Below are 19,114 nucleotides of genomic sequence, written 5' to 3' on the forward strand. Positions count from 1 at the left end.
CATTCCTGTTTAAAGTGATAATGGGTGTTTTAAGACAACAACCAAAATGATCAGCTATTCACTGTCAAAGATTTGCTAAGTTTTCTCTAAACTGAACAGGAATAATGTTTAGGGTGCAAGTAACAAGAAGTAATACCATGAGGTGTGAACAGGGAAGCTATGGTAAAAGATCTGATTTTAATGAGAGTGAGTGAGTATGATTTTATGCAGATTTTAGCAATATTCCAGCAATATTAAGACGGGGACACCAGAAATGCGCTTCACACATTGTACCCATGTCAGGAATTGAACCCGGGTCGTCGGCATGACGAGCGAACGCTTTAACCACTAGGCTACCCGACCACCCCTTGATTTTAATGAAATTGATTACGGTATGTCAGGGTTTTACCTTGACTTACAATAGTAGAGGTCCAGGCGACCCCACCCACTATAGTAATCACCTTGTCTGTTCACCTGTAATCATTTTTTGTCGAGAAACTGCACACAAAGACCAAGTTATCAACTGGTGCCTTTTGCTTTATATACATGTATAGGGCTTTGTATAAAAAAAAAAATTCTGTTTCCGTAGCAAGAAGTTTGAGTTTGACTTTGACTCTGTTGACTCACTTGATAGTGATGTGTTTGTCCAGACCAAAAAACTCTAAAACTAATAGGTATTCTTTCATGAAACTTTGCACACACAAAAAACAGGTTGTCAACTGGCGCCTTTGCTATTTAGAGATTGCTATTTTTCATTTTTCCTGTTGCCATGTCAACAAGCTTGACTTGGACTCTGTTCATGTTAGTGTGCAGATATTTTTGACAGAAATACAAAGTTCCTAATCCCTATTCCATAGTATTGTTTTGAAAGATCATTAACTATTCTTCTATATGGACAGATAGACTAGATAGAAATACTCTCATCAACTTGTACAAATCACTTTTGTAGGACTTACTGTAACAGTCAGATGATTTGTTTGTTCGAATTTGTGAGGGGATTGTCATCTTCTGACTCTTTTGTACAGATTCTATTCAAAATTGTTTCAATATAATCAACTTGCCGTGTTTACAATTGAAAGTGTCATATTCTAAAAACATTGAGATCACACTTGCCAAAGTGACATTGAAAAATGTTTTGGAATTCAAAGTTTCAGGTATGTAGTTTTATGACAAATTAACATGGTCCAGACACATAAGCCTATACAGCTGATAAAGGCAACAAAGTTATTAATCTTCTGAAATATAAACTGACAAATCTGTCTGCTATAGGCATAAATAATGACTGGTACACCCTTTGGGATGGACATATATATGTTAGCAGTACTTTACAATATCATTTCCCCGTGGGGACCTGGGGAGGGTAAACAAGAATGTGTCCTCAGCACCCCATTGCTGGTCGTAAAAGGCGACCAAAGTGGGCAACCCGTTTGCTGTGGGTTGCGTCCCTGTGTCGGTGGAGGACGGGAGTCTGGTGGTTGAGGGCACCGGTTCCAAGAATAGCGTTCCTTTGCCCAATACACCACTTCGACCCTTACTTCACCTAGACGGGTGGCAGGATGGGCCCTGTCCTATAAATCGGCTGGTCATGCCGAGCCCTGTGCATTATCTTTATCAGCACAGATTTGACCCAATTTAGTTTTCATTTGGCAAATTTTACATCTGCTTAAATTGTATTCAAACCAAATATGTATGTTTATATGTTGAATTATTTGCAATTTTGCCTAGAGTCTTAAAGCCAAGAAGGCGGTGGCTCATGGGCCAATCTGGTGTTACATTATTTCTAATGTTTCTGCTTGAGTATACCCTCTTGGTATCCTTGGTGCCGCCTGTTGGAGGCCCACAGCCATTTGGCATCGTCCTTGTTGACGCTCCATGGTGGGTGGGGAACCAGGAGGGTGAAACACAACTATATTACCATGGCTACTCAAAACCCCCAAAACAAAAACGTTATCATACAGATGACACTGATGATGATGAAGATAACCAGACTCTGTTACTCTGAACGCGACACCTGGCCTCGATTCATCGTTGCTGAATCTGGTGAAAAACAGTTAACTTCTTGTTCCCCCTTTTTAATAGAAAAAGCAATTCAGGGTATTGCTGGAACTGTGAAGAATGTGACCAAAACTAGATCTAGTGCTATTCTTATAGAATGTGCTACAAGAGGTCAGGCAGCTAATCTGCTGGAAGCCAAACTTTTTGCAAATATACCAAGAACTTGTTATCCACACAAGTCCCAAAGGCATTATCCGAGACAGAGATAAGAGTCTTGCTCATCTACCTACTGATGACATTGTAGTGAGTGAGTATGGTTTTACGCTGCTTTTAGCAATATTACAGCAATACCACGGCGGGGGACACCGGAAATGGGCTTCACATATTGTACCCATGTCGGGAATCGAACCCGGGTCTTCGGCGTGACGAGTAAACGCTTCAACCACTAGGCTACCTGACCGCCCGATGACATTGTAAGTCAGTTATGTATGCAAGGTGTAGTTGAGGCAAAGCGTTTCACCTTTAAGAAGGATGGAATCTTTTCACCATCCAATACCTACCTGCTTACATTTGATGTTCCGAAGCTACCTCAGTCAATTAAAGTTGGATGCTTCTCTCTGAGAATTGACATGTACGTTCCTAATCCTCTCCAGTGTTTTAAATGCCAGAAGTTTGGCCATGGACAGAAAACATGTACAAAACATGCCGTTTGTTATCATGATGGCAACTCGTGTGAATTTGAATTGAAATGTGTTAATTGCTTCGGTCTTCACATGTCCTCCTCTAAAGACTGTCCAGTTTGGAAGTTCGAAATGACCATTAGAACATTAGTTTTTCAGATGCAAGGAAGTTGGCAGCTTCAATTTTCCCTTCCAGCAATATTTCCTTGAGAGGCAAATCAAGCTACGCTGAGGTCTCGAAACCATCAACAACAACTATTGACTGTCAAACTGACTTTACTTGGGTAAATACTGAAGCACCAGTGAGTCTTCGTGAATTCAAGACTTCACCATCACAAAAACCTTCCTCACAAAATACATCAATGTATCCATTTTCAACAAGTTCGGTGTTTTAGATGACATGGAAGTGTCATCCACTCAGAGCACCTGCTCTAGGAGCCATTCTAAGAAAAAAGGACGGGAGCGATCTCCCATAACACACCCACCATGAATACTACACTAATACAATGGAATTGTCGAGGGGTTGAAGGACATGTTGAAGAAATCAAACTTCTAGCCAAAGATTATAACCCCTTAGCATTTATCCTCCAGGAAACATTTCTAAGGGATGATTATTCATTTAATTTGCGCCAGTATGATGCCTATAGTTCCTTTGCAAAGATCACCAATGGTAAGGCCTCTGGTGGCACAAGTATACTTATTAAACAGGGAGCACTACACAGCCCAATTGTATTAAATACTAATTTACAAGCTGTTGCAGTACGTCTATCGTTACATGTTGCAATAACTCTGCGCTCATTATACATACCTCCATCATCTGCTCTCCAAATCAGGGATCTGGATAAGCTTATTGACTAGCTTCCCAAACCTTTCTTAATTATGGGAGACTTGAATGGTCACAATCCCTTATGGGGTTCATCTGATCACAATGTCAAAGGAAAGCTACTAGAAGAAATGCTTGATAAGCATAGTCTATGTCTTCTTAATGATGGCAGTAATGCCTACCTCCATCCAGCAACAGGTACATACTCTGCGTTGGATTTGTCCATTTCTGATCCATCAATATTTAATGACTTTTCTTGGTCTGTTCATGATGATTTGTGCGGTAGTGATCACTTTCCTACCGTCCTTCAAACTATCGCTCCCTGTGTGGATAGCTCCTTTTCCAAATGGCAATTTTCCAAGTCTGATTGGCTGTCTTTTAGTTCTTTGTGCAGTACTAAATTGAAAGCTGATTATTTCTCAAATGTTCATGACCAACTTCAATTGTTTTCTGATACGTTACTAAACATTGCCACCGAAACCATCTCTAAAACCTCGACAACTCCACGTGTTAGTACACCATGGTACAATGAAGATTGCAGAAAAGCTAGAAAAACCAGGGAAAAGGCTGAAAGAGTTTTCAATAAACACCCAACTCAAGAAATTTAAAACACTGAAGGGTATCAAGAGCAAAAGCTCGTAGAACCATCAAGCAAAATAAACGTAGCAGCTGGAGACATTTTGTGTCCAAATTGACTACACGTACTCCACTCAATAAAGTATGGAATATGGTTCGAAGGATAAAAGGTACCGGTTCCACGAGAAGTGTTCAACACTTAAAACCTGAAAATGAGACATTAACTTCCAAAAAGACATGCTAATAAGCTGGCCGAGACAATCAGTAACAATTCAACGTCTGCCAACTGTGATCCTAAATGTCAAAGGTATCAAAGTCAGCAAGAAAGAAGATTCTTAATTTTAAATCCGATAATTCTGAAGACTACAATGAATCCTTTTCATTAAATGAACTGCAAGAGGCTCTTAACAGAGCTCACACTACAGCATCTGGGCCAGATGATATTCATTATCAATTATTGAAACATCTACCTGAGTCATCTCAGATAACCCCATTTACACTTTTTTAATAATTTTTGGGAATCTGGTAATTTTCCTTCTTCTTGGCATGAGGCTACCATCATTCCTGTGCCCAAACCAGGGAAAGATCACACGAATCCTTCTAATTACCGTCCAATAGCTTTAACAAGTTGCATCTGTAAAACCATGGAACGAATGATCAACAGGCGTCTTGTCTGGTATTTGGAATCTAATAACCTGATAACTGATATTCAGTTCGGTTTCAGGCATCAGAGGAGCACCATTGATCATCTTGTTGGTTTAGAATCATTTGTACGCAATGGTTTTATTAATAAACAACATGTAGTATCAATCCTTTTTTGATTTTGAGAAGGCATATGATACGACATTGAAATATGGCATCTTAAAAGATCTCTATAATATGGTATTGCCTGATTTTATCACACGTTTTTTAGAAGATAGAAAATTTAAAGTTCGAGTGGGCTCCACATTATCCTAGATATATGATCAGGAAATGGGGATCTTGCTAAAGTCTTAAATGACAATATTGATGGTTTGTTATTTGTTGATGATTTTAATATATCATGCCGTGGTGTCAATATGAATACCATTGAAAGACAGTTACAACTCTGTCTAAATAAAATACATAAATGGTCTCAAGAAAACGGTTTCAAGTTTTCACAGACTAAAACCTGTTGTGTCCATTTTTGCAACAAACGGAAGGTACATACAGATCCAGAATTGACTTTAAATGATCATCCCATCAAAGTGGTCAAAGAAACAAAGTTTTTGGGTATTATCTTTGATCATAAATTATTTTGTATACCTCATATTAAATATCTGAAGGCTAGATGTTTGAAAGCTCTTGAAATTCTTAAAGTGGTATCAAATGCTAAATGGGGTGGAGATAGAGACACACTTTTGCACATCCATAGAACCTTGATAAGATCCAAACTTGACTACGGTTGTTTCATTTACGGTTCAGCCCGTAAATCATATATCCGAGAACTCGACACCATTCACTATCAAGGACTTCGATTGTGCCTTGGAGCATTTAGGACATCGCCCATTGACAGTTTGTATGTGGAGGCAAATGAACCCTGTCTTAATTTGAGACACATAAAACTGGCATTACAATATGTCACTAAACTTCGCTCCAATCCATCTAATCCTACCTTAACCATGTATTCTCTCCTCCTTATAAGCATTTGTATGACAGAAAACCAAACACAATTCCACAACTTGGCATTCGCATGCAATCCCATCTCAAGGATGCTCATTTAAATCTTTCTGCTATTGCCGAATATAAAGTACCAGCAATTTAGAACTGGCAAAGTAAAGAAATCTGAAACTCATCAATTATTTTATCAACAAGATTTTCAGGAACTGAAAAGCAACTACCGATCTCATACAAGTATTTACCACCCCTACCACTGTCACTCACCACCACCATCCCTACCACTGTCACACACCACCACCACCATCCCTACCACTGTCACACACCACCATCATCTCTACCACTGTCACACACCACCATCATCCCTACTACTGTCACACACCACCACCATCCCTACCACTGTCACACACCACCACCACAATCTCTACCAATGTAACACACCACCACCACCATCCCTACCACTGTCACACACCACCATCATCTCTACCACTGTCACACACCACCATCACTGTCACACACCACCACCACCATTTCTACCACTGTCACACACCACCATCACCATCTCTACGACTGTCACACACCACCATCACTGTCACACACCACCATCATCCCTACCACTGTCACACACCATCATCATCCCTACCACTGTCACACACCACCACCACCACCATCCCCACCACTGTCATACACCACCATCATCTCTACCACTGTCACACACCACCACTATCACCCCTACCACCGTCACACACCACCATCACTGTCACACCACCATCACCATCCCTACCACTGTCACACACCTCCACCATCATCCCTACCACTGTCATACACCACCATCATCCATACCACTGTCATACACCACCATAATCCCTACCACTGTCATACACTACCATCATCCCTACCACTGTCATACACCACCATCATCCCTACCACTGTCATACACCACCATCATCCCTACCACTGTCACACACCATCACCACCATCCCTACCACTGTCACACACCATCATCATCCCTACCACTGTCACACACCACCACCACCATCCCTACCACTGTCATACACCACCATCATCCCTACCACTGTCATACACCACCATCATCCCTACCACTGTCACACACCATCACCACCATCCCTACCACTGTCATACACCACCATCATCCCTACCACTGTCACACACCATCACCATCATCCCTACCACTGTCACACACCACCACCATCCCTACCACTGTCACACACCATCACCACCATCCCTACCACTGTCATACACCACCATCATGCCTACCACTGTCATACACCACCATCATCCCTACCACTGTCATACACCACCACCACCATCCCTACCTCTGTCATACACCATCACCACCATCCCTACCACTGTCATACACCATCACCACCATCCCTATCACTGTCACACACCACCACCATCCCTACCACTGTCACACACCATCACCACCATCCCTACCACTGTCATACACCATCACCACCATCCCTACCACTGTCATACACCATCACCACCATCCCTATCACTGTCACACACCATCATCATCCCTACCACTGTCACACACCATCACCACCATCCCTACCACTGTCATACACCACCATCATCTCTACCACTGTCATACACCATCACCACCATCCCTATCACTGTCACACACCATCATCATCCCTACCACTGTCATACACCACCATCATCCCTATCACTGTCACACACCACCATCATCATACCTACCACTGTCACACACCATCATCATCCCTACCACTGTCACACACCATCACCACCATCCCTATCACTGTCACACACCACCATCATCCCTACCACTGTCATACACCATCACCACCATCCCTACCACTGTCATACACCATCACCACCATCCCTATCACTGTCACACACCACCACCATCCCTACCACTGTCACACACCATCACCACCATCCCTACCACTGTCATACACCATCACCACCATCCCTACCACTGTCATACACCATCACCACCATCCCTATCACTGTCACACACCATCATCATCCCTACCACTGTCACACACCATCACCACCATCCCTATCACTGTCACACACCATCATCATCCCTACCACTGTCACACACCATCACCACCATCCCTACCACTGTCACACACCACCACCATCCCTACCACTGTCACACACCATCATCATCCCTACCACTGTCACACACCATCACCACCATCTCTACCACTGTCATACACCACCATCATCCCTACCACTGTCACACACCATCACCACCATCCCTACCACTGTCACACACCACCACCATCTCTACCACTGTCATACACCACCATCATCCCTACCACGGTCATACACCACCATCATCCCTACCAATGTTATACACCACCATCATCATCTCTACCACTGTCACACACCACCATCATCTCTACCACTGTCACACACCACCATCATCTCTACCACTGTCACACACCACCACCATCCCTACCACTGTCATACACCACCATCATCATCTCTACCACTGTCATAAAGCACCAACATCTCTACCACTGTCACACACCATCATCATCCCTACCACTGTCACACACCATCATCATCCCTACCACTGTCACACACCATCACCACCATCTCTACCACTGTCATACACCACCATCATCCCTACCACTGTCACACACCATCACCACCATCCCTACCACTGTCACACACCACCACCATCTCTACCACTGTCATACACCACCATCATCCCTACCACGGTCATACACCACCATCATCCCTACCAATGTTATACACCACCATCATCATCTCTACCACTGTCACACACCACCATCATCTCTACCACTGTCACACACCACCATCATCTCTACCACTGTCACACACCACCACCATCCCTACCACTGTCATACACCACCATCATCATCTCTACCACTGTCATAAAGCACCAACATCTCTACCACTGTCAAACACCATCATCATACCTACCACTGTCACACACCACCATCATCCCTACCACTGTCATACACCATCACCACCATCCCTACCACTGTCACACACCATCATCATACCTACTACTGTCACACACCACCACCATCCCTACCACTGTCATACACCACCACCACCATCCCTACCTCTGTCATACACCACCACCATCCCTACCTCTGTCATACACCACCACCACCATCCCTACCACGGCCACACACCACCATCATCCAAACCACTGTCACAGACCACCATCATCCCCTACCACTGTCATACACCACCACCATCTCTACCACTGTCATACACCACCATCATCCCTACCACGGTCATACACCACCATCATCCCTACCAATGTTATACACCACCATCATCATCTCTACCACTGTCACACACCACCATCATCTCTACCACTGTCACACACCACCATCATCTCTACCACTGTCACACACCACCACCATCCCTACCACTGTCATACACCACCATCATCATCTCTACCACTGTCATAAAGCACCAACAACTCTACCACTGTCAAACACCATCATCATACCTACCACTGTCACACACCACCATCATCCCTACCACTGTCATACACCATCACCACCATCCCTACCACTGTCACACACCATCATCATACCTACCACTGTCACACACCATCATCATCCCCTACCACTGTCATACACCATCACCACCATCCCTATCACTGTCACACACCACCATCATCATACCTACCACTGTCATACACCACCATCATCTCTACCACTGTCATACACCATCATCATCCCTACCACTGTCACACACCATCATCATCCCCTACCACTGTCATACACCATCACCACCATCCCTACCACTGTCATACACCACCATCATCCCTACCACTGTCACACACCATCATCATCCCCTACCACTGTCATACACCATCACCACCATCCCTACCACTGTCATACACCACCATCATACCTACCACTGTCACACACCATCATCATCCCCTACCACTGTCATACACCATCATCATACCTACCACTGTCACACACCATCATCATCCCCACCACTGTCATACACCATCACCACCATCCCTATCACTGTCACACACCATCATCATCCCCACCACTGTCATACACCACCACCATCATCCCTACCAATGTCATACACCACCATCATCTCTACCACGGTCATACACCACCATCATCCCTACCACTGTCATACACCACCATCATCCCTACCACTGTCACACACCACCATCACTGTCACACCACCATCACCATCCCTACCACTGTCACACACCTCCACCACCATATCTACCACTGTCACACACCACCACCATCATCCCTACCACTGTCACACACCACCACCATCCCCACCACTGTCACACACCACCATCATCCCTACCACTGTCATACACCACCACCACCATATCTTTCACTGTCACATACCACCACCACCACCCCTACCACTGTCACACACCACCTCCACCACTGTCACACACCACCATCACTGTCACACCACCATCACCATCCCTACCACTGTCACACACCACCTCCACCATCTCTACCACTGTCACACACCACCACCATCACTGTCACACCTCCACCACCATATCTACCACTGTAACACACCACCACCATCATCCCTACCACTGTCATACACCACCTCCACCATCTCTACCACTGTCACACACCACCACCATCACTGTCACACCTCCACCACCATCCCTACCACTGTCACACACCACCATCGTCCCTACCACTGTCACACACCACCACCACCATCCCTACCACTGTCACACACCACCACCTCCCTACCACTGTCATACACCACCACCATCCCTTCCACTGTCACACACCACCACCACCATCCCTACCACTGTCACACACCACCACCACCATCCCTACCTCTGTCATACACCACCACCATCTCTACCACTGTCAAACAGCACCACTATCCCTACCACTGTCACACACCACCACCACCATCCCTACCACTGTCACACACCACCACCACCATCTCTACCACTGTCATACACCACCACCATCTCTACCACTGTCATACACCACCACCACCATTTCTACCACTGTCACACACCACCATCACCATCTCTACCACTGTCACACACCACCATCACTGTCACACACCACCATCATCCCTACCACTGTCACACACCATCATCATCCCTACCACTGTCACACACCACCACCACCACCATCCCCACCACTGTCATACACCACCATCATCTCTACCACTGTCACACACCACCAACATCACCCCTACCACCGTCACACACCACCATCACTGTCACACCACCATCACCATCCCTACCACTGTCACACACCTCCACCATCATCCCTACCACTGTCATACACCACCATCATCCATACCACTGTCATACACCACCATAACCCCTACCACTGTCATACACCACCATCATCCCTACCACTGTCATACACCACCATCATCCCTACCACTGTCATACACCACCATCATCCCTACCACGGTCATACACCACCATCATCCCTACCACTGTCATACACCACCATCATCATCCCTACCACTGTCACACACAACCATCATCCCTACCACTGTCATACACCACCATCATCCCTACCACTGTCATACACCACCATCATCCCTACCACGGTCATACACCACCATCATCCCTACCACTGTCACACACCATCACCACCATCCCTACCACTGTCACACACCATCACCACCATCCCTACCACTGTCACACACCACCACCATCTCTACCACTGTCATACACCACCACCATCCCTACCACTGTCACACACCACCATCATCATCTCTACAACTGTCATAAAGCACCACCATCTCTACCACTGTCAAACACCATCATCATACCTACCACTGTCACACACCACCATCATCCCTACCACTTTCATACACCATCACCACCATCCCTACCACTGTCACACACCATCATCATCCCCTACCACTGTCATACACCATCACCACCATCCCTACCTCTGTCATACACCACCATCATCATCTCTACCACTGTCATACACCACCATCATCATCTCTACCACTGTCATACACCATCACCACCATCCCTACCAATGTCATACACCACCATCATCTCTACCACTGTCACACACAACCATCATCCCTACCACTTTCACACACCACCATCATCCCTACCACTGTCACACACCACCACCATCCCCACAACTGTCACACACCACCATCATCCCTACCACTGTCATACACCACCACCACCATATCTTTCACTGTCACATACCACCACCACCACCCCTACCACTGTCACACACCACCTCCACCATCCCTACCACTGTCACACACCACCATCGTCCCTACCACTGTCACACCACCATCACCATCCCTACCACTGTCACACACCACCTCCACCATCTCTACCACTGTCACACACCACCACCATCACTGTCACACCTCCACCACCATATCTACCACTGTAACACACCACCACCATCATCCCTACCACTGTCATACACCACCTCCACCATCTCTACCACTGTCACACACCACCACCATCACTGTCACACCTCCACCACCATCCCTACCACTGTCACACACCACCATCGTCCCTACCACTGTCACACACCACCACCACCATCCCTACCACTGTCACACACCACCACCTCCCTACCACTGTCATACACCACCACCATCCCTTCCACTGTCACACACCACCACCACCATCCCTACCACTGTCACACACCACCACCACCATCCCTACCTCTGTCATACACCACCACCATCTCTACCACTGTCAAACAGCACCACTATCCCTACCACTGTCACACACCACCACCACCATCCCTACCACTGTCACACACCACCACCACCATCTCTACCACTGTCATACACCACCACCATCTCTACCACTGTCATACACCACCACCACCATTTCTACCACTGTCACACACCACCATCACCATCTCTACCACTGTCACACACCACCATCACTGTCACACACCACCATCATCCCTACCACTGTCACACACCATCATCATCCCTACCACTGTCACACACCACCACCACCACCATCCCCACCACTGTCATACACCACCATCATCTCTACCACTGTCACACACCACCAACATCACCCCTACCACCGTCACACACCACCATCACTGTCACACCACCATCACCATCCCTACCACTGTCACACACCTCCACCATCATCCCTACCACTGTCATACACCACCATCATCCATACCACTGTCATACACCACCATAACCCCTACCACTGTCATACACCACCATCATCCCTACCACTGTCATACACCACCATCATCCCTACCACTGTCATACACCACCATCATCCCTACCACGGTCATACACCACCATCATCCCTACCACTGTCATACACCACCATCATCATCCCTACCACTGTCACACACAACCATCATCCCTACCACTGTCACACACCATCACCACCATCCCTACCACTGTCACACACCACCATCATCATCTCTACAACTGTCATAAAGCACCACCATCTCTACCACTGTCAAACACCATCATCATACCTACCACTGTCACACACCACCATCATCCCTACCACTTTCATACACCATCACCACCATCCCTACCACTGTCACACACCATCATCATACCTACCACTGTCACACACCATCATCATCCCCTACCACTGTCATACACCATCACCACCATCCCTACCACTGTCACACACCACCATCATCATCTCTACCACTGTCATACACCATCACCACCATCCCTACCACTGTCATACACCACCATCATCCCTACCACTGTCATACACCACCACCATCCCTACCACTGTCACACACCACCATCATCCCTACCACTGTCATACACCATCACCACCATCCCTATCACTGTCACACACCATCATCATCCCCACCACTGTCATACACCACCACCATCATCCCTACCAATGTCATACACCACCATCATCTCTACCACGGTCATACACCACCATCATCCCTACCACTGTCATACACCACCATCATCCCTACCACTGTCACACACCACCATCACTGTCACACCACCATCACCATCCCTACCACTGTCACACACCTCCACCACCATATCTACCACTGTCACACACCACCACCATCATCCCTACCACTGTCACACACCACCACCATCCCCACCACTGTCACACACCACCATCATCCCTACCACTGTCATACACCACCACCACCATATCTTTCACTGTCACATACCACCACCACCACCCCTACCACTGTCACACACCACCTCCACCATCTCTACCACTGTCACACACCACCATCACTGTCACACCACCATCACCATTCCTACCACTGTCACACACCACCTCCACCATCTCTACCACTGTCACACACCACCATCACTGTCACACCACCATCACCATCCCTACCACTGTCACACACCTCCACCACCATATCTACCACTGTCACACACCACCACCATCATCCCTACCACTGTCATACACCACCTCCACCATCTCTACCACTGTCACACACCACCACCATCACTGTCACACCTCCACCACCATCCCTACCACTGTTACACACCACCATCGTCCCTACCACTGTCACACACCACCACCACCATCCCTACCACTGTCACACACCACCACCTCCCTACCACTGTCACACACCACCACCATCTCTACCACTGCCAAACACCACCACCATCCCTTCCACTGTCACACACCACCACCACCATCCCTACCACTGTCACACACCACCACCACCATCCCTACCACTGTCACACACCACCACCACCATCCCTACCTCTGTCATACACAACCACCATCTCTTCCACTGTCAAACACCACCACTATCCCTACCACTGTCACACACCACCACCACCATCCCTACCACTGTCACACACCACCACCACCATCCCTACCACTCTCATACACCACCACCATCTCTACCACTGTCATACACCACCACCATCCCTACCACTGTCATACACCACCACCACCATCCCTACCACTGTCACACACCACCACCACCATCTCTACCACTGTCACACACCACCAACATCCCTACCACTGTCATACACCACCACCATCTCTACCAATGTCATACACCACCACCATCCCTACCTCTGTCATACACCACCACCATCCCTACCTCTGTCATACACCACCATCATCCCTACCACTGTCACACACCACCACCACCATCCCTACCTCTGTCATACACCACCACCATCCCTACCACTGTCACACACCACCACCACCATCCCTACCACTGTCATACACCACCACCATCCCTACCACTGTCATACACCACCACCACCATCCCTACCACTGTCACACACCACCACCACCATCTCTACCACTGTCACACACCACCATCATCCCTACCACTGTCATACACCACCACCATCTCTACCACTGTCATACACCACCACCACCATCCCTACCACTGTCACACACCACCACCATCCCTACCACTGTCAAACACCACCACCATCCCTACCACTGTCACACACCACCACCACCATCCCTACCACTGTCACACACCACCACCACCATCCCTACCACTGTCATACACCACCACCATCTCTACCACTGTCATACACCACCACCATCCCTACCACTGTCATACACCACCAACACCATCCCTACCACTGTCACACACCACCACCACCATCTCTACCACTGTCACACACCACCATCATCCCTACCACTGTCATACACCACCACCATCTCTACCACTGTCATACACCACCATCATCCCTACCACTGTCACACACCACCACCACCATCCCTACCTCTGTCATACACCACCACCATCCCTACCTCTGTCATACACCACCATCATCCCTACCACTGTCACACACCACCACCACCATCCCTACCTCTGTCATACACCACCACCATCCCTACCACTGTCACACACCACCACCACCATCCCTACCACTGTCATACACCACCACCATCCCTACCACTGTCACACACCACCACCACCATCCCTACCTCTGTCATACACCACCACCATCCCTACCACTGTCACACACCACCACCACCATCCCTACCACTGTCACACACCACCACCATCCCTACCACTGTCATACACCAACACCATCTCTACCACTGTCATACACCACCACCACCATCCCTACCTCTGTCACACACCACCACCATCTCTACCACTGTCACACACCACCATCATCCCTACCACTGTCATACACCACCACCACCATCCCTACCTCTGTCATACACCACCACCATCCCTACCTCTGTCATACACCACCATCATCCCTACCACTGTCACACACCACCACCACCATCCCTACCTCTGTCATAAACCACCACCATCCCTACCACTGTCACACACCACCACCACCATCCCTACCACTGTCATACACCACCACCATCCCTACCACTGTCATACACCACCACCATCTCTACCACTGTCACACACCACCATCATCCCTACCACTGTCATACACCATCACCACCATCCCTACCACTGTCACACACCATCATCATACCTACTACTGTCACACACCACCACCATCCCTACCACTGTCATACACCACCACCACCATCCCTACCTCTGTCATACACCACCACCATCCCTACCTCTGTCATACACCACCACCACCATCCCTACCACTGTCACACACCACCATCATCCAAACCACTGTCACACACCACCATCATCCCTACCACTGTCATACACCATCACCACCATCCCTACAACTGTCACACACCATCATCATCCCTACCACTGTCACACACCACCACCATCATCCCTACCACTGTCATACACCACCACCATCTCTACCACTGTCACACACCACCATCATCCCTACCACTGTCACACACCACCATCATCCCTACCACTGTCACACACCACCACCACCCCCACCACTGTCACACACCACCATCATCCCTACCACTGTCATACACCACCACCACCATATCTTTCACTGTCACATACCACCACCACCACCCCTACCACTGTCACACACCACCTCCACCATCTCTACCACTGTCACACACCACCATCACTGTCACACCACCATCACCATCCCTACCACTGTCACACACCACCTCCACCATCTCTACCACTGTCACACACCACCACCATCACTGTCACACCTCCACAACCATATCTACCACTGTCACACACCACCACCATCATCCCTACCACTGTCATACACCACCTCCACCAACTCTACCACTGTCACACACCACCACCATCACTGTCACACCTCCACCACCATCCCTACCACTGTCACACACCACCATCGTCCCTACCACTGTCACACACCACCACCACCATCCCTACCACTGTCACACACCACCACCTCCCTACCACTGTCATACACCACCACCATCCCTTCCACTGTCACACACCACCACCACCATCCCTACCACTGTCACACACCACCACCACCATCCCTACCTCTGTCATACACCACCACCATCTCTACCACTGTCAAACAGCACCACTATCCCTACCACTGTCACACACCACCACCACCATCCCTACCACTGTCACACACCACCACCACCATCTCTACCATTGTCATACACCACCACCATCTCTACCACTGTCATACACCACCACCATCCCTACCACTGTCATACACCACCACCACCATCCCTACCACTGTCACACACCACCACCACAATCTCTACCAATGTAACACACCACCACCACCATCCCTACCACTGTCACACACCACCATCATCTCTACCACTGTCACACACCACCATCACTGTCACACACCACCACCACCATTTCTACCACTGTCACACACCACCATCACCATCTCTACCACTGTTACACACCACCATCACCATCTCTACCACTGTCACACACCACCATCACTGTCACACACCACCATCATCCCTACCACTGTCACACACCATCATCATCCCTACCACTGTCACACACCACCACCACCACCATCCCCACCACTGTCATACACCACCATCATCTCTACCACTGTCACACACCACCAACATCACCCCTACCACCGTCACACACCACCATCACTGTCACACCACCATCACCATCCCTACCACTGTCACACACCTCCACCATCATCCCTACCACTGTCATACACCACCATCATCCATACCACTGTCATACACCACCATAACCCCTACCACTGTCATACACCACCATCATCCCTACCACTGTCATACACCACCATCATCCCTACCACTGTCATACACCACCATCATCCCTACCACGGTCATACACCACCATCATCCCTACCACTGTCATACACCACCATCATCATCCCTACCACTGTCACACACAACCATCATCCCTACCACTGTCACACACCATCACCACCATCCCTACCACTGTCACACACCACCACCATCCCTACCACTGTCACACACCACCATCATCCCTACCACTGTCATACACCATCACCACCATCCCTACCACTGTCACACACCATCATCATCCCCACCACTGTCATACACCACCACCATCATCCCTACCAATGTCATACACCACCATCATCTCTACCACTGTCACACACCACCATCATCCCTACCACTTTCACACACCACCATCATCCCTACCACTGTCACACACCACCACCATCCCCACCACTGTCACACACCACCATCATCCCTACCACTGTCATACACCACCACCACCATATCTTTCACTGTCACATACCACCACCACCACCCCTACCACTGTCACACACCACCTCCACCATCTCTACCACTGTCACACACCACCATCACTGTCACACCACCATCACCATTCCTACCACTGTCACACACCACCTCCACCATCTCTACCACTGTCACACACCACCATCACTGTCACACCACCATCACCATCCATACCACTGTCACACACCTCCACCACCATATCTACCACTGTCACACACCACCACCATCATCCCTACCACTGTCATACACCACCTCCACCATCTCTACCACTGTCACACACCACCACCATCACTGTCACACCTCCACCACCATCCCTACCACTGTTACACACCACCATCGTCCCTACCACTGTCACACACCACCACCACCATCCCTACCACTGTCACACACCACCACCATCCCTTCCACTGTCACACACCACCACCACCATCCCTTCCACTGTCACACACCACCACCACCATCCCTACCTCTGTCATACACAACCACCATCTCTTCCACTGTCAAACACCACGTCTATCCCTACCACTGTCACACACCACCACCACCATCCCTACCACTGTCATACACCACCACCATCTCTACCACTGTCATACACCACCACCATCCCTACCACTGTCATACACCACCACCACCATCCCTACCACTGTCACACATCACCACCACCATCTCTACCACTGTCACACACCACCATCATCCCTACCACTGTCATACACCACGACCATCTCTACCAATGTCATACACCACCACCATCCCTACCTCTGTCATACACCACCACCATCCCTACCTCTGTCATACACCACCATCATCCCTACCACTGTCACACACCACCACCAC

This window comes from Haliotis rufescens, unplaced genomic scaffold, assembly GCF_023055435.1.
Source record: "Haliotis rufescens isolate VD_foot unplaced genomic scaffold, xgHalRufe1.0.p SCAF_5, whole genome shotgun sequence".
In the NCBI taxonomy this organism is placed as follows: domain Eukaryota; kingdom Metazoa; phylum Mollusca; class Gastropoda; order Lepetellida; family Haliotidae; genus Haliotis; species Haliotis rufescens.